This window comes from Protopterus annectens, chromosome 11.part0 (genome assembly GCF_019279795.1).
Source record: "Protopterus annectens isolate FY-2018-M chromosome 11.part0, PAN1.0, whole genome shotgun sequence".
Classification (NCBI taxonomy): Eukaryota; Metazoa; Chordata; order Ceratodontiformes; family Protopteridae; genus Protopterus; species Protopterus annectens.
In genome coordinates this window covers 475718077-475736822 of record NC_056745.1, presented here as the reverse complement: position 1 = coordinate 475736822, position 18746 = coordinate 475718077, and positions in this window count along the sequence as shown.

Below are 18746 nucleotides of genomic sequence, written 5' to 3'. Positions count from 1 at the left end.
ATAATAGGTGACCTGAAAGCACACACTGGGACAGACAGAACAGGATATGAGTATGTCTGATGGCCCTTTTAAAAAGGCTGATATCAAAAAGGGTGGGTAACAGAAATAAAGAAAGAGAGGCCATTATAGACTTCTGTCTGGCAAATGACTTGATGGTGACAAGCACATGGTTCAGCAAGAGAGGGACACTCTCACAAGATCACATACAAGAATGGCCAAGGTGCAACTTGGGTAGACGTCCTCCTACAGATAGGGTATTGGGGTAGAATCAGCAATTGCAAAATCTTCCCCAGAGAAACAGACAGGCCATATCATAAATCACTGGGTGCCACAATCAGCGGCAAGCAGTGGTTAAAGAAGGTTCTAAGGTTAACAGCCACCAGGCTGAAGACCTGGAAGCTGATTGGGGAGAAAGCACAGGAGTTTAAGGAATTATTTAGGGCTCTAACATCTCAGGAGGAAGAGGAAATAGGTGGAGTTGACGAAGAATGGCAGCATCTCAAAACAACATGCGTGAGGACTATAGAGCAGATACGCAGCCGAATCAGGTATGGAAGAAAAGTAAATAATGAAAGCTGGTGGTGGAATGCAGTTGATGTAGCATACTGGTAGAGCTTTGGGCTAGTGTGCAAAACATGCATGGCTTGAATCTCTGCTGTGGTTAAAATATTTTAGTGGGAGATTGGCATAATGGTTAAGGTGTTTGCCTTACAGACACAAGGTGCAGGGTTCGAGTCTTACATGGGGTGATTGGCTAGGCTTAAAATGGCCCACAACGGCAGGTAGCCTAGTACTAATCTATGAACCTATGAACCTAATAAAGAAGGAGTGCAGGAAAAAATGGGAGACAGAAAGTGGGGCACACCAGACTATGAAGGAATGCTGGTTGGCAAACAAAGAGGCTAAGAGAGGAGTTGCAATAGCAAAGAACAAGGCATGAGAAGCTCTCTACCAGCTTCAGGGAAATGACTCAGCAGATGGCACAAAGAAATTCCATCAGTTTGTAAGGTAAAGACCAAAAGATAGTCAGACACTCTTTAGAAGGAATGCCATAAACAACCTGCTCACCAGTCCACAGTATGTGAAATGCAGATGGAAGGAATACTTCCAGTAGCTTCTGAATGAATAAAATCCTACAGAAGCTGTACTGCTGCAGACACAGCCTATGGTGAAAAAAGATGAGGAGTCCACTCTAGAACAAGTAAGAACAGCACTGAGGAAAATAAAGTCAAGGAAAGCAGCAGGCTCAGGTGAAGTCACAGAAGATATGATAAAGATGTTGAGTGAGATAGGGGAGAAATGGCTGCTAAGGGTAATCATAGCAGTACAGAGAAAAGGTGTATTCCAGATTACTGGAAAATACGCATAATAGTGCAATAATAGTAAAAGAACAAAGGGGACATCCAGAACTGTGGGTAGTACAGAGGTATCAAACTCCTGTCACACTGCATGAAAGTTCTGGACAGGGTGATTGATAAACAAATTCATAGAGTAATAGAAAGTAAGACAGGTGATGAGCAGCTGGGATTCAGATCAGGATGCAGCACAACCAACCAGATGTTTGCAGTAGACAGATAATTGAGAATAAACTAGAGATGAGGAAATAGTCCAAATGAGCAGTCCTAGACTTGGAGAAAGCACACAACAAGGTCCCAAGAAAGCTGATTTGGGCAGTCCTGCTGTGGTTTGAATTCCCAGAAATATTATTAGAATTAGTGCAGGCTATGTATAAAGACACAATGACTCAAATATGAACAATGTTCAGTCTCACAGAGGAGTTCCCAGTGAGAGTGGATATGCTTCATAATTCAGGTCTGAGCTGACTGCTGTTCATACTGGTTATGGACTACATTAGTAAACAAATAGGAGTGGACAGATCAACATAGTTGCTGTATGCAGAAGATGCGGCATTATAGTCAAGACTCTAAGAAATTCTGCAAAGGACAGGGGAATGGAATGCAAAACTGAAGTCACATGGAATGAAACTTAGTACAGATATGACAGTTGTAATGGCAGCAAATTAAGGCAATCTGAAGAAACAGAGAATTGAGATAGAAGGGAAAATAGTGGAACAAGTTAATTTGAGAAGAACAGAAGTCTGAATGAGGAGGTCAAAGCTAGAATCAGAAGGGTTGCAACCAATTGGCACAAAGTGTCAGAGGTAGTGTATGACAGAAGAATGCAAAAGAAGCTGAAAAGTAAGGTATACAAAACAGTGGTGTGAAACGTACTACTGCATGGTATAGAAATCTGGCCAGTAAAAGAGCAGTTAAGGAAGCAAGAGGTGATGGAGATGAAGTGTCTAAAACAGGTGGTATGATGCAAACTATGGAAAAGACAAAGAAATGAGGGCACCAGAGCTGAAGTCAAAGGATCTCCAATTGCAGAGATGGTTGAGGAGAACAGATTTTGGTGGTTCAAGCACAAGTGTAGAAAAGCAGAAGACAACCTGATGAAGAAAATGTAGGACTGACAGGAAGAAGGCAAAAGGAAATGAGGACATCCAGCAGAGTGCTGGATGGATTGGTGACAGAAACAGTCAGGCATGACTGTCAAAGATGGTAGGAAAGTGGCACTGAATTGAGAGAGATGGTGACAGTTGATGTGGCACAAAGATCCCATGTCGAAAATGGGAAAAAAGGGTGTTGATGATGATGATTAACAGTGAACTGTATTTAAATTATATCTCACACAATTTCACACTTATGCCAACCTTCCCACAGTGCTTCTACAATGCTGATCCAGATGCAGAGGAAAGTGATTCCCAGGTATCTCCAGCATACCACACCATTGTTGTAGGCCAGACTAATTGTAGTGATGGGCATGGGACTGCTTTGCTAGAATGGTGTGAAAGCACCTCTCAGTCAGATAGCCCTGCCCCATTCCCTGTCATGGTCCACTGCAACTGCTTCAGATAATGGAAGCTGTGGTGGAGAGACATCTGGATGAGTGCCTCAGCCATGCTAAATAATTTCTGGAGTGGGTTTTAGAGTAATTGGAACAGCAGTGAGTACCCAGACCCATGTCTTCAACCATACAGAACCATCAGCTGGTAATTTTACCTCTGGACCATTCCGGCAGCCTCTCTACAGCTAGTACCCCACCCTGTCCTGTGAATGAGGATATCCTATCCAACTGTGTCATGCCTCATAGCTTGCATGTGATTCAACCCTCACCAGCACCACTTGCTCACCCTATGTATGTAGGTGCCTGTTTTCTGTGACCCTCAATCTCATGTGTGTACAGTCACCATTGTTTGCATTTACTGTGTTATGTCTATTTACCCCCACAAACTCTTGTATATCCTCTCACCATATCTGGTTTTCCCTTCCCTTGCATTCTATACCTCTCTTTCCATCTCTCTTTAAAAATGTCTACAAAGGATGGGTTATTGTGAGAGCCAATGACATTAGAGAGGCTGTTATAACAGTTTTTGGTCAGATCTGTAAGAAAACAGCCATGATAAATCTGTTGGTCAGATCTGGTTGTACTAAGCTGTGATAATGGCCATTGGTCAGTTTTATTTATTTATTGCATTGTCCATTGGGCCTACAGGAGCCCATTTTCAGTGGATGCCCAGGGAGAAAAGCTCTGACAAGAACATAGATACAGAAAATATTAAACATTAATTGGTACAAAAGTAGATACAATGTTACAGATAATGATTACAGTAATATATACAGAATATATACATAAAAGCAGGAATGTTATTGGTTACTAGATGAATTCAATCAGAGAGGTATAAACAGAGATATATTAATCAGCATTATTGTGCCATTATCAACAAGCGATACAAAATAATAATTATGGAGAAAATATCATCAGTCAGCAGTAGCAAAAAGCATAGGAGTTTAGTTATCATATAAGGAGAAGGAGGAGGTTAGGTTATAGAGCGGGTACATGGCCAGGAAGAGTTGAGATGATTCTTCAGTATTTGTTTGAAGGTGGTGGGGCTGCCTGTGTTTCTTACAGAAGGTGGACGTGAGTTCCATAGTTTGGCGATGGTGAAGGAATAAAGGAGTTGGCCAGCAGGTAAGGTGAGCTTTTCTACTTTAGTAGATGATTTTCAAATCTTAGTTGCCTGCTGGGTTGATATTGGGTGAGTAGTGTAGAGAGAGCAGGACAGTCTGTAGGTCTGTAAATTATTTTGTGTGCTGTAGTGTCAAAGGAAAAATATACTTTAAAAATTATCAAAACACGGTAGGTTCAGGTTAAGGCACTTTAATCATGCAGCAAGGAGACAAAAACGTGCTATTACAGAGTTTGTCTAACTAGAAACAGAAAATACTTTCACTTTTATACATTCTCTAACTAGACATGGCCTACCAAGCTGACGTAATAAATTACCAGTCTTTTCATCATCATTTGTTGACCATCAGTCCCATGAATTTCTGCTGATTTATCAATTTTTGTGAGAAACTTCCTGAGGAAAACAACGTGGCCTTGATTACCACCAGTTAAATACATGTTATGTTACCATTCAAGGTACTATGGCTAATTCAAGCACAATGCTAACAGTTCATTTCTCTAATAATCCTTTGTCTACTTTATCTCTAAGCTTCTGCAGCTGTACATGTTCTCATGCTTCGAACAGAGCTGATTGTTTAAAATCATTACATTTACAGAATATAGTATTGTTCATTCATTTGTTCCTGACCTAGCAGATAAGCACCTGCTTCTCAAGTACATTTCCAAAAGGCATAAACATGAATATTGCTGTGCTAGCAATTACTAGGTCAGAGGGCATCTTGCAAGTTTCAGAAAGCATACTGCAGTTTTCAAAAAGCATCTTTTTCAGTCTCATATGAAACTTATATATATGAAATTTATATATAACACAGTGCATGTAAAATAGAATGAAAAATGTGTTAATTCTTCTGACTATTAATTAGCATTAAGCATACACACATTAATACATATTTTTCTAACATTTCCCTCCTGTTAATACTTTTTAATTCTATTTTCAGAAAAGGATAAACAGCTTGCTTTTTTTCCTAACCTCTTCCAATCAGGATTTGCAGTTAAGAAAGTCATTCGGTTTAAACGTTTATGAAAGTCTTTCACATTCTAGCAGCTCTTCATATTCAGTACTTTGATACATAGTCTCAGATACTGATATGTCTATGAATTCTTTGATTAATTTCTTCATGCAGGGGATTCCACAACAAACACAAACTCCTATTAGGAGTAATCCTACCCCAATGGCAATCAATATGTTCAATTAGGATGGAACACCACCCCCCAAATACATTCTGGAAAAAATCTGTCAGAGGGTTTGGGCCTGGTTTGGTCATGGCCGACACCTGCTGAATTACCTCAAGATGATCGTTAATCTCATGCTGATGATCAGGAATAAACGCACAGCATTCTTCTTTGATTAAAGCACACGTCCCACCTCTCGCCGCTAGGGTGAAGTCAAGATCCATTCGGTTTTGGAGCACTACAGTTCTCATGGCATTCAGTTCATCAGTTATCAGTTCAAGAGCAGAGAAAGTCGCATTACTCATTACTTCGAGAAGTTTAGACAGTTTTTGCAGCTCCCAAATCGATTTAACTGCACCATATGCAGGTAATATGCCTGCCCACGATATGACAGCATCACTCAAGTCCATGTGCGCAAGTTTGGTTCCCAAATTATGATGGTCTTTCCAGCCCGCTTCGATCTGTCCCACTGGATTCTCAGGTTTCTTAACAGTCTTTTTGGTTACATCTCGGGTATTTTGAATATTTCCCTGAGGTAAAGCTGCAGTGTGTCGTATGGCCGGGACCAGGTATCCCAAAAAACAACTGCCAGACCAATTCTCAGGTAACCATTTATAAGCTTTTTTACCACACACAAAATAACAGTCCTCTACTTTAGTTGTTACTTTGTTACGAAATGACTGCCCTGCATGAAACATTTTCCTATCTATTACAGATAACTGTTTAAAAAGTATAGGATTACGTTGTACCTGATCGAGAGTCTTATGAATAGATTTAAGAAATTAGTTATAATCTGTACTACAAGATCCACCTAAATCATTTGCTTTTGTATAACATTTATATTGTACAGTGACATTACACCTGCTCCATCCCACTTGGATGGTATCATTTTTGTAAAAACATACAATTCCTTTTTGTGTTATAGGCAAATACAGTGCTACTTTATCATATGCTTTAATAGCAACTGTGTCAAAAAACAGATTTTCCCAGGTCTCACTGACACCCAGGGGGATAGCAGCCATCAATAAACCCCCGTATGCTGTTGGTATGGCCGTGCAGACCCAGCAGTTCGAAACATTAAAAGTCTCAGCATACACACTTGTAATTGCCTGATAAGTGTTAAAGTTCGGATGCCAGTCTATGTTTGGCCCATCACATTTAATCAGTGCAACTTTTGTGGTAGGAAAAAGGAGTGGCCACAACAAAAAGAACAAAGTAATAAGCATAGCTATCAAAATGATCATGCAAGTTCTCTGAGGTTGCTCAATGTCTCTATTCACTCTGTACCTGGCCATTATGTTCTCGTTGTACAACAGTAACAAAGTTTTTGTCCAATTCAAAGTTCTTAACCAATTTACAGTCCGTCAAATGAATCCAGGAAGCTCGCTCCGCGATCTTGACTGCAGTGGGTGTCGATAGTAGTACCTGGTACGGCCCTTCCCACTTCGGAGAACTCCAGTTCTTTCTCTTCACAATCTTCATCCAGACCCAGGTGCCTGGGGCTACTGATGCTTCTGATTTCGGTTGCTCTTTATCTGAAACAGAATTTAACTGCAAAAGTTTGTTATTCAAAAATCATCTCATATACCCTGCAAATGAACTGTCAGCCTCTTGCTCTGCGGACATGAGAGGTTTCCACTGAGGTGTATAATATGCCCTCCCAAACAAAGTTTCAGAAGGAGTCAATCCCTTTACATTTGGAACAGTTCTCATGCTCAACAGTGCTAGAGGCAAACAGTGCACCCAGTTCTTTTGTGTCTCACTCATCAATTTCCTAAGCTTATTCTTCAACACCTCATTATGCCTCTCTACTAATCCTGCAGATTGGGGGTGGTATGCACAGTGATTTTTTAATGATATTCCGAAATAGCGACTAAGTTGTTGCACTGTTTGGTTCACGAAATGTGTACCGTTATCACTATAAATCTTTTCCGGTATGCCAAATCTAGGTATAATTTCTTTAACAAGGACCTTTGCAACAGTAGCTGCATCTGGATTTTTACCTGGAAAAGCTTCCACCCATTTGGAAAACATATCTATAATGATAGGGCAATACTTTTTATTCTCACATTTATTCAGTTCTATGAAATCCATACAAATAGTATGAAACGGATACAGTGGTGTAGGGAAACTCCCTTGCTTAGGCTTCAATGCCCCTTGTGCATGATGCTTGTTACAAACATGGCATGCTGCACAAAAATTTTTTGTGTAGTTTGTAAATCCATACGTTGTAAACACTCGATTCACTAACTGTACCATCCCCCCTGCTGAGACATGGCTCTGCCCATGGCTCAACAAAGCTGCATATCTAAACAAGTTAGATGGCAGAATTGGTTTCTTTTCCTTGGAGATGTACAGTCCCTTTTCAAGAATTGCACCTCGTTTTATCCACTTTTGTTTTTCTACATTTGTAGTAAGTGTCTGCATTGTTTTCAACATTTCTAAATCTAAAATCTCAGAGGGTTGTAATTCCTCACTCAAAAGAAAAGCTTCTGAGGCTGAAGCTGCCTGTTTTGCAGCTGTATCAGCCCGCGCATTACCTTTTGAAATTCTATCCTGTTGCTTGGTATGAGCTATGCATTTGCAAATAGTTACTTTTTGAGGTAACTGAATAGAGTCTAATAAATCTAAAATAAATTGCGCATGATTAATTGGTTTGCCAGTAGATGTTATCATTCCTCTATTTTTCCACTGTTGCGCAAAAACATGTACAGTAGAAACAGCATACTGACTGTCAGTAAAAATATTCACTTTCTTACCTTCTGCTAAGGTACATGCCCTTGTCAAGGCAATCAATTCTGCTGCTTGTGCAGATAAGTTGTGTGGTAAAGATTTTGCTTCTAAAGTCTCGGTATCAGAAACGACTGCATACCCCACTAGAGTCTGTCTTGTAGGACCCCTCCTGCATGAGCCATCCACATAGTATGCCACCTCAGCATCATCCAAGGGAACATCTGTAAGGTCTTGTCTAGGTAATGTCTTTTGCTCAATCTCCTGCAGGCAGCAGTGTGGTTTGCCATCCGCAGGGGTTGGGAGCAAGGTTGATGGATTCAAAGTTGTGCATCGTTCAATTGTCATATGAGGTTGGCTCAACAGTATAGTCATACAGGAAAGATGTCTAGCAGGAGAAAGATATGCTACTTTTTCTTGCAGTAAAATAATTGTGACTGCATGAGGCACTCTCAATGTGAGAGGGTGGAACAACACTACTGAGGCCGAAGCCTGCACTGCCATTGCAGCTGCAACTACTGCTTGTACACAGTGGGGCAGGGATCGCGCACTGGGTCTAACTGTGATGAATAGTAAGCTATGGGGCGTTGTTTGTCCCCATGTTGCTGTCTCAACACTGATGTCATATAACCTTGTTTACAGTCTACAGTTTGGAAAAATCGCTTATGATAGTTTGGTAATCCTAAAACCAAGGATGATGCTATCAGTTGTTTTAGCTTGCAGAAAGCTGCTTCTGCTTCTGGTGTCCATTGTAATAAATCCTGTGCTGCCATCCGCTTTTTGAATATCAAGGTAGTCAGTGGAGCAGATTCCAAAGCATAATTTGGTATCCAACTCCGACAAAAGTTAGTAGTTCCCAGGAAGGACATCATTTCCTTCTTGGTAGTTGGGCTAGGTGCTTGTAATATTGCTGTTTTTCTATCTTCATCTAATATTCTGCCTTCTTTGGATATTACATATCCCAGGTATTTAACTTGTTTTCTCCAAAGTTGTAGTTTGTTTTTGTTTACCTTGTGTCCTTGAGTAGCTAAAAATTGTAATAATGCTATGGTATCCTTTCTACATTCTTGCTGGGTGGGGGCTGCCAGCAGAATGTCGTCTACATAAAGTAAAATCTGACTACCTTTTGGTGGGATAAATCCCACCAGGTTGCTTGTCATTTCTTGTGCAAATATTGTTGGACTTTCACAATATCCCTGTGGTAATCTTGTATATGTATACCGTTTCCCCTGAAATGTAAATGCAAACCAATGTTGGCTGTCGGGGTGTATCGGTATTGAGAAAAATGCATTACTAATATCTATCACAGAAAAATACTTTTGCTGAGGCTTTAAATCATTCAATAAAGTGTGCGGATCTGGCACCGTTGGTGCCTTGGGTATAACTGCATTATTTACAGCCTGTAAATCTTGGACCATACGCCATTCCCCATTTGCTTTCCTAACAGGAAATAAGGGTGTATTACATGGTGAATCGGGAGATTCTATTAAGACTCCTTCCTTAAGTAAGGCTGCTATTATAGGTTTGATCCCTATCTCTGCATCCTTTCTCAAGGGATACTGTCTTTTCTGAGGTCTAAATGCTGATTTTGGCATAATAGTAACTGGTCCTACTGTTCGAATAAGCCCTACATCTGATTTCCTTGTTGACCAGAGAGTCTCTGGTATGTTTCGCAAGGCTTTTTCCTCTTCTTCCAATAAGAGTAATACTCAGCTATTCTCACTAGCCTGTGAGTGCACAGCTGGGTGTGTCTGTGTTATCCAATTCAATTTCTGCTTCTGTACTCCTTGTTCGGAGAGTTCTAATTCTGTCTGCTTTTCCCACCTAGTGACTTTTTATCCTAAGTCTGCCCATTTCAGACTTCTATTTTTGGTTAAGCTAACATGTGGCAATCAATTAGATTTGTAAAGTGCTAAATTCCTGGGGCAATGAACAGCTTATTTACACTGTTTCCTTCTGCGTCCCAGTACAAGTTTCGTAACAATAGTCTGTTTGCATGGTTTTGAAACAACTCCTGCTCATATTCTTTATCAGGTCCTGGTCTATTACAGTAATATAGAGTACAATGCAAGAAATGTTGTTTGTCAATGTCAAGGGAGGGGGATTTACTGATGGCTACGTTCATCAGTTCTTCGGTTACTGCCCTTGGACCAGTCGTAACCAAGTCCTGGCTGTACCAATAATATGTCTCACCCTCCGGTCGCACCACAAAAGTATCCATTTGTCATTGTGCTTCCATACCCTGCATGGTTGGAACTATGGCTATGCCAAATATCTGCATTAAGTCTCTACCCAAAAGATTTACTGGGCATTTTGCAGAAACCACAATTTTACCTTTCTGGGTCATTCTTGAAACGGGGTCTGTTATTGCTATGTCATAGGAGAGTGGCTCCTGATACAGCTGTCCATTAGCTGCTTTCACTAGTATATAATCTGGTGATTCTGAATCTTCCGGTAATTTGGAAGGATGTATCAGGGTCCGTGAAGCCCCTGAGTCACACAAAAATTTGACTTCCCTCCCCTCTACTAGAAGCGTCACTTCCGGTTTTGTGTCTGCTAAGTAGAGCTCTAGGCTCAATAAGGCTAGGTCTAAAATTTCATTTTCTTCAACATCTACAAATTCATGTACATCCTCAACCCCTTCTGTCACATCCTCTACCCTTGCTACCACATTTGCATTTGTCTTTTCCCGTTTATTCTCATTCAGTGATTCCTGACTATCATATAGTCATTCCTCATCCTCCTTATCTTCCGTAGTCACCTTTTTATTTAGCCTGCAATCCCTTGCTAAATGTCCTTTTTTCCCGCATTTAAAACATTCACTCCTTTTCTTTCTTTCTTCAAAATCTTATGATCGTTTATCAGATTGTTTGTTTCCCTGGGTATTTTTCTTACCCTTTCTCCCAGTTTGTACTACAAAAACTTCTGACCCATCTTCTGCTTTAAATACTTGAGTTTTCTTTTTCTTTTTACTATTAAAATGTCTTTCTGCATGTCTTGCATATTCAAGTAATGGCTGCAATCTACTTGTACGATGATCTACCATGTGCTTCATAATAAAGCTGCTAATGGGAGTTATACTTCCTTTCAAGAATGCATTCTTTAGCTGCTGCTCATATGGGGAATCATGTGTCTGATTTTCTGGTATCTGCATTCCGCAGTGGTTATTAAAACACTCTAATAATCTAGCATAATATCTATCAACTGTTTCACCTTCTTGTTGAATGCACTGATTAATGCAAGTCCAATCAGCCCTAGGCTTCCATTTTTCAGAGATTCGGTTTGTCAGACCTTTTACTCTGCCATCCAATTCTGCATTAGTATGTGGGAGTGGTCTAAGCTCTGCATCACGGGGATTCCAGTCGCCACTGATCATGTGCCAATCTGGACCTACAATTTGTCTAACTACTTTTTCTACTTCTTCTCCATTCAAATGGTAACTTAATCTCATACCCTGTAAGTCTTCTAAAAACTTTCAAAAATTTACCTTCGGATGGGGAATTCCCTCCGTGGCTTTCCAGACATCTTCCGGTGTCCACGGTCTATAAACTAAAAGAGTCGGATCCTGTCCTGCCTGTCCTGCCTGAGGATTTGGTACTTCTGTGAGTGGACATATCTCTTCCTCACTCATAGCTTGTGATTTTCTATTTATTTCATATAATTCAATCTCCCCTCTCAAGTTGCGTGTTCGAGACCTTGTCTCGATAGGATCCCTGACAAACGGTTTTGATGCTGTAGAAACAGCTGGGTATAGCGGAGGTGGATCAGCGTGTCCACTCGCTTTGTATTCTGGTAAGGGAAGCAGAGGGGGCGAAGGAGGGGCCGTTGCTATTACCAAGTTATTATCTTCTTTGTCTAAGAACATTGTTTTTGAATTTTTAATCTTTTGTTCCCTGCGATTTGCTTCCTCAAGCCACCTATGTGCCTGAGGGACTCCTAATTGTCGTTGCTTTTTTAATTGACCTTTTGTGTCTGTTTTAAGTTGCCTGACAAGTTTAATAAGTGCAAGTTTATCTAAATTACCATCAAATTTATACTTAACCTATTTTGTATAGTACTTAACATTGTCGGCACACTGTAATTGCATATATTTCGTGTCTTCAGTTAGGGGTGGGTCTCGGGAACTTTGCGTGCACTGATTTCCCATGTTGCCTTAGCTAAGCTGTAAATTGTTACGTAACCCTTCTTATCACGTGGTACCACGGTTCTACACTTTTCACAGTTTATCTAGAATAACTGTCTACCTATTCTGTTTCCCTGATTTATGACAAGACAGTAACCTTTTTTTGTCCCTGATCTGCACATGCAAATCTTCCTGACAAAAACAGTTCTGCAACTAGTCCCTGATCTTAAAACAGAAATAAGGTAAATTCCTCCTTACCTGATCCTCCGTGAGTTGATCCACCGGATCGTTGACTCATCCTCCAATCCCAGATCAGAAACAGTGGCTGGCCTCTTTCAAACGACAATTCAGTCGGAGGTCTTTCAAAACAGAAGAGCCGATTTGGCCTCCTCTCCATACGGATGCATGCCACCGGGCCCAATTCTGACCTAGGCCTAGAGCGAGAGGTACTTTCCGGTCCGAAGGACCAAACTGTCAAAGAAAAAATATACTTTAAAAATGATCAAAACACGGTAGGTTCAGGTTAAGGCACTTTAATCATGCAGCAAGGAGACAAAAACGTGCTATTACAGAGTTTGTCTAACTAGAAACAGGAAATACTTTCACTTTTATACATTCTCTAACTAGACATGGCCTACCAAGCTGACGTAATAAATTACCAGTCTTTTCATCATCATTTGTTGACCATCAGTCCCATGAATTTATGCTGATTTATCAATTTTTGTGAGGAACTTCCTGAGGAAAACAACGTGGCCTTGATTACCACCAGTTAGATACATGTTATGTTACCATTCAAGGTACTATGGCTAATTCAAGCACAATGCTAACAGTTCATTTCTCTAATAATCCTTTGTCTACTTTATCTCTAAGCTTCTGCAGCTGTACATGTTCTCATTCTTGAACAGAGCTGATTGTTTAAAATCATTACATTTACAGAATATAGTATTGTTCATTCATTCGTTCCTGACCTAGCAGATAAGCACCTGCTTCTCAAGTACATTTCCAAAAGGCATAAACATGAATATTGCTGTGCTAGCAATTACTAGGTCAGAGGGCATCTTGCAAGTTTCAGAAAGCATACTGCAGTCTTCAAAAAGCATCCTTTTCAGTCTCATATGAAACTCAATTTATATATAACACAGTGCATGTAAAATAGAATGAAAAACATGTTAATTATTCTGACTATTAATTAGCATTAAGCATACACACATCAATACATATTTTTCTAACATTTGTTAGTTGGATGAATGAGAGATGGTGGGGGAGTTCCAGCCAGCCTAATTGTTTCAGTGAGTTTCAGTGTTGTTTCAGTGGTGGGATGAGAATTTGGCCTTCGTGGCAAATTTGACTATTCTGTTGTAACACATTTCAAGTTTGGATTTTGCAGAATTTTGGATATTAGTAAGGAGAGGGGCACCATAAAGGAGAGACGGTAATAAAAAGGTGGTTGCTAGGGGTTGTCTAGTAGAGAGGCTAAGAAAGTGTTGGTGCCTGTAGAGCTTACCAAGCTTTTGGTGTGCTTTTATGATGTTATTGCTTATGTGTAGGTCAAAGTTAAGGTTTTCATCTATAATAATGCCCAGTATTTTAATGAGTGGGACAACTTCTATAGTGGTATTGTCATGGGCTTGTATAGTGAAGAGTTTTTTTTATCTAGGGGGTAGTTTTCTTAGGGGTAAAAAGTACTAGTTTTTTTTGGATTTAGGGCAAGAGGATTGTTAAGCATCCAAGATTCAGTAGAGGAGAGGGCATTCTGGGTGATTTGCTGGACTTTAGAGCTGGAATTTGCAGTGCATATTATTGTAGAGTCATCAACATACTGGATTACTGAGGATTGTGGGAGAGTGGAGTGAAAGTTGTTAATAAAGATGCTAAATAAGAGAGGGCCAAGTATGGAGCTTTGGGGTGCCCCTGTGGAAGTATTGAGGAAGGGAGAGCAAGATTGTTGCCATTTGGTGAATTGCTGCCTAGTGAACAGATAGCTATTGAAACATTGTGGGGTAGGTGGGGAAATGTGGAGGGTGGATAGTCCGGAGAGAAGGATGGTGTGGGAAATAGTATCAGAAGCTTTGGAGAGGTCTAGGAAAAGAGAAGTGATTATTTTTCCAGAATCCTGTGCCCAGTTGACTGTATCTAGGAAGGAGAGGAAGGTAGTGGTGGTGCTGTGTCCTGGTCTGAAACCATGCTGAGTGGGTGATAGAATTTGGTTTTCAAGCAGGTGGTTGAGGATTTGGGCATAGATGCATTTTTCCAGTATTGTAGAGAGGGGTGAGAGAATTGCAATGGGCCGAATGTTTGTGCTGCCTTTGTGTAGGGGGAGAAAGTATACTTTTTTACAGATGTCTGGGACTAGGGATTCTTTAATTGATCTGTTAATGAGTATGCTGATGGGATAAGCTATAGAGTTTGCAGCTAGCTGCAGGAAGTGTGGGGGTAGATTGTCAGGGGCTGGAGTACAGGGTTTTAGCTTAAGTAAAATTTTTTTTTATTGTGGAGGTGTGTATGGGAGAGAATTTTAGGTTGAAGTCGAGGGTAGGATTGTTTTCTGGCATGATTTTGTCATCCACTGTCTTGGTGGTGGTGGTGTTAACTGTTGGAAAGGTGGTGGTTAGGTTAGCTATAGTGTCAATGAATCAGGAATTGAAGAGGGTGCTAAGTTCAGCTCGGGTTTTGTCTGGGTCAGGGGATGGGCTGCTTTGAGAACTTGGATGTAATAGTTGGTTAATGGAGGACCAGAATTTTTTGTGATTATCTTTAAGTTGGGTTTGTAGATAGAGGTAGTGGGCTTTTTTATCTCTAGTTATTAGTCATTTTACCTGGTTACGGAGTTGCTTGTATTGTAGTAGAGTTGAAGGGCCTTTTATTTTTCTGCCACAATTTCCAGATTGTATCCCTTGTGAACATGACTTCTTTGGTGGATTTTGAGAGCCAGTTTGCATGGTTATGTTTTATCCATTTTTTGCGGGTGGGTGCTTGTCTATTTAGGATGTCTAGGAATGTTGAGTTTAAAGAATTCAACAGCCTCATAAAGTGGTAGGGATTTGAGGTGTTCCCAGTTTATTTTAGCTAAGGTTTCATTAAATATGGATGCTTGCATCTTAGTTAAATTTTTAGTTGATTTGTATTGGTGTTGGCCTGGGATAGGGGAAGATTTGCGTAGGATATATGCTGGGTGGCGGTCGCTAATGGTATTAGCATGCCTGCAGTGGTGATATTGTTAGGGTTGGGCACTAATATCCAGTTTATTGTGGAGCCCCATTGTTATTTTTGTGGGGTCTGGTGATGTCTTGAATTAGTTGGGAGAAGTTGTAAAAGTTTATGGGTGCTTGTCTTAGTGCAACTAGGCTTGATACTAGCGGTGGTCAGAACTTATTAGCCCATAACAATGGCTGCTATGGCCTTTTGCTATTATATTATATTATATTATATTATATTATATTATATTATATTATATTATATTATATTATATTATATTATATTATGTTGTTATGACACTTTCTGGGCCCTTGATTTGGACTCTTGTACCATTTGTGTTCAGACCTTAAGGCAATAACCCATAGTGGTTTTTGAAAATGCATTTTAGGTCCATCTAAAATTTAGTTATAAAACTGTTGGAAATTAGAATTCTGTTTTTCTAAACAGTGGCTGAAATTCTCTTGAAAATCTTAGGCTATTTGATAATAGTTTTCCAGTAGAATAAAGACGGTTACACTCCAAACCTTCACTAGTTTAAATTTTTACTGAAGAGTGATCTTTTTCATAAGACTTCATCAGATCTAATTAAAAATGCCATTTCTACACATTTTATATGTTCATGACCTTGATGAGAGAGCTGAGGAAATCAGAGCAAGCCAGTGAGATTTCTGGGTTAGAAAGTGTCCCACCCCCTTTTTAAAAGTATCCACCCATGTATATCTAATAGCTGTCAATCATGGTGTGTAACTGGGGTAGCAAGCCAATCAGAGTGTGCAAATTAATTAGCCTAGGGTGCTTGTTTCACTGGCTATGAATATGATGAATCCTATCCTTCTTTCATAGTTTGTGTTCTTTGTGTGCACAGACATTTGCCACAATAGGTGTGTAAATTACCACTCATTAGCTATATTCCCATACTTTTTTCCATTTAAGTAGCAGTTTAGTGGGAATAGCATCATTTAGGTTAAGTTGAACATTACTGTGTAGATATAATCATATTTATTGCTTAAAACTAACAAAGTTATGAAAATTAAACGGAATCTTCTTGAGTATCATAAATGCACACACACACACACACACACACACACACACACACACACACACATACGCACGCACGCACACACACACACACTCTCCTGTTCTATGCTAAAAAATAGTCAATTCAATACCTATTTATGTCCACTTTTAAAGGATGTTTTATATTAGGCCTCATTACTATCAGCTGATGCTGCTCACTTTTTATGTATTATAGTCTAGTCTTTATTGGAAAGATTACTAAAGTACATTTTATTGAAAAGATTACTAAAGCACAATTTTAGCTTGTATTATGATTCCGCAATTTTTGGCAGCAGTGTTAAGCCCTTGTTAACATATGTTTTTTCTCCACTAAATTCTGATTGTTTTACAAATGATGCAACTTTAGTTACTTACTTTGTATGGAGGACTGTCCAGTAAAACGCCATATTTAGGCCTTTATCGGGGATGGAAAGTGCCTTGGATTTGTGACCATTAGTGGGAGAGGGGACTATCATGTTTCTTAATGGCTCATTGGTTTATACTCATGAGACAGCAGAGTTCCTTTTGCAAACAGTGTCACTACAGCATTAGGTTAACATTGCTAAAAATGGACCTGAATGAAGGACTTAGCCTGTAAATCCATATGCCAATTACCAAAGTAAATTCCAGTTTTGTATCTTTGGGGGCTTGTTGCCGGGGAGCTGTGCCTTGAGCCTTAGCAATTTCATAGGTTCATAGGTGTATCCTAGGCTACTGACCACATGGGCCTTTTTAAGCCTAGCCATGCATCCCAAATCTCTAACAAGTTCTGGTACCCTTGATAAGTGTAAGCAGGGGCTGCATTTGTCCATTAGAGACATAGGTGTCAAATCAGGGATGAATCTCCCGTTCCACATCCAATTGTCCTAGTTACATTTGAACTGGGTTAGGGACGAACTCTGTTTCACATGGATGGGGAGCCTGTTCCAGAGAAGGGATAGTCTCTGGGATACATACCTGTCTCTCCAGCAGGTCCTGTTTGTACCACAGGCAAGGTTTAATTCTTTAGAATGGGTAATTCTGGTACTGTTTGTTTTGTAGATATGCAGGAGGTCCATCAGAGTGGGTTATGACAATGCCTTGTATGCCAAGCATAGATCTAACCTCAACAGCAGATAGGAAACAGAATACAGGGATAGGGCCTTGAGGCAGTCTGAATAGGATATGTTACTTATGCACTGTATTCTTTTAGTGAAGAACCTCTGTGGAGGTTCCAGTTGTTGGATGTGCCTGGTTAGGTGCATACTAAAGGGGGCTTTGTACTCAATGATACATATTATGAATGCCAAATACAATGGAACAATGACTTCCTTGGACCTAGATGCCATACATTTGTTTTCCTCAATGTTGTAGATACATGATGGTCAAAGGCTAGATTACTGTCTCTGTATGTCCCCAAGTCTATGACTATTGGGTCAACTCTTAGGGGTGTGTTGTCAATATGATAATTACCAGCGGTGAATTACTTCTGAAATGATACTATTATACATTTCTTGGCATTTAGTTTTAGCTATGGTTCTGACACCAGTTGTTTGTCTGTGCCAGCCCTTCCTGGAGAACACTTGTGTCAGTGGGCGATACAATGACAGCTCCTAATTTGAAATAATCTGCAAATTTAGTCAGCCAGAGGTCATTGACATTGGCCTTGAGTGGTCCCAGGAGCTATCCCTTAGTGACTCCAGTTGTGACTGGCCTCTTTGTAGAGGTGTACTCCCCAGTTCTAACTTTCTGGATCCTGTCTGTGAGCTAGCTGGCTATCCGTTGGGTGACATAAGGGTTTGTATGTAACCTCTTAAGTTTGTCAACAATGCCCGAGTGGGATATTGTGTCAAATGCCTTGACCAGGTCAAGGATGGCAGTGTGAACCATTGGTATTGGTATGAAGATTAGAAAAACAAAACCATAATTCTCCTGCATTCAGTTAACTCAGCCTATGAGACATTAGAAAACAGCCTTGGAAATAAACAAACAAATGCAGCAGGAACCAGCAAAGTGACAATCCATTTATTTTAGTGCTTTCGTCAGCCTTAAGCCATTGACATCATCAGAAACACAGTTTAAAATAATTAACTAACTTAAATACTCATACCCCTATCACATGGTCACCAGGGAACCCTCCCCTAAATAATCATTTAAAAATACATTACTTTACTCTGAATGAAGCCAAAAAGGCTAACAAAAATTCATGAATACCACTAATATTTAAATCTGTCATTATCACATAAATGCATGTTACAATACAGTATTAAATAATGTTCAAATATAAAACTATATACATATTCAAAAAATCTCATTAATAAAAATAAATTAAATGGAATTTTTATAACTATGTATTATATTATATTATTAACTAAGCTAGAAAATTCATGTATAAAATTTTACACATAATAACTAACCAATGAGGCATTTAGATATGGAAATCTGCCCTTAATTTTAACAA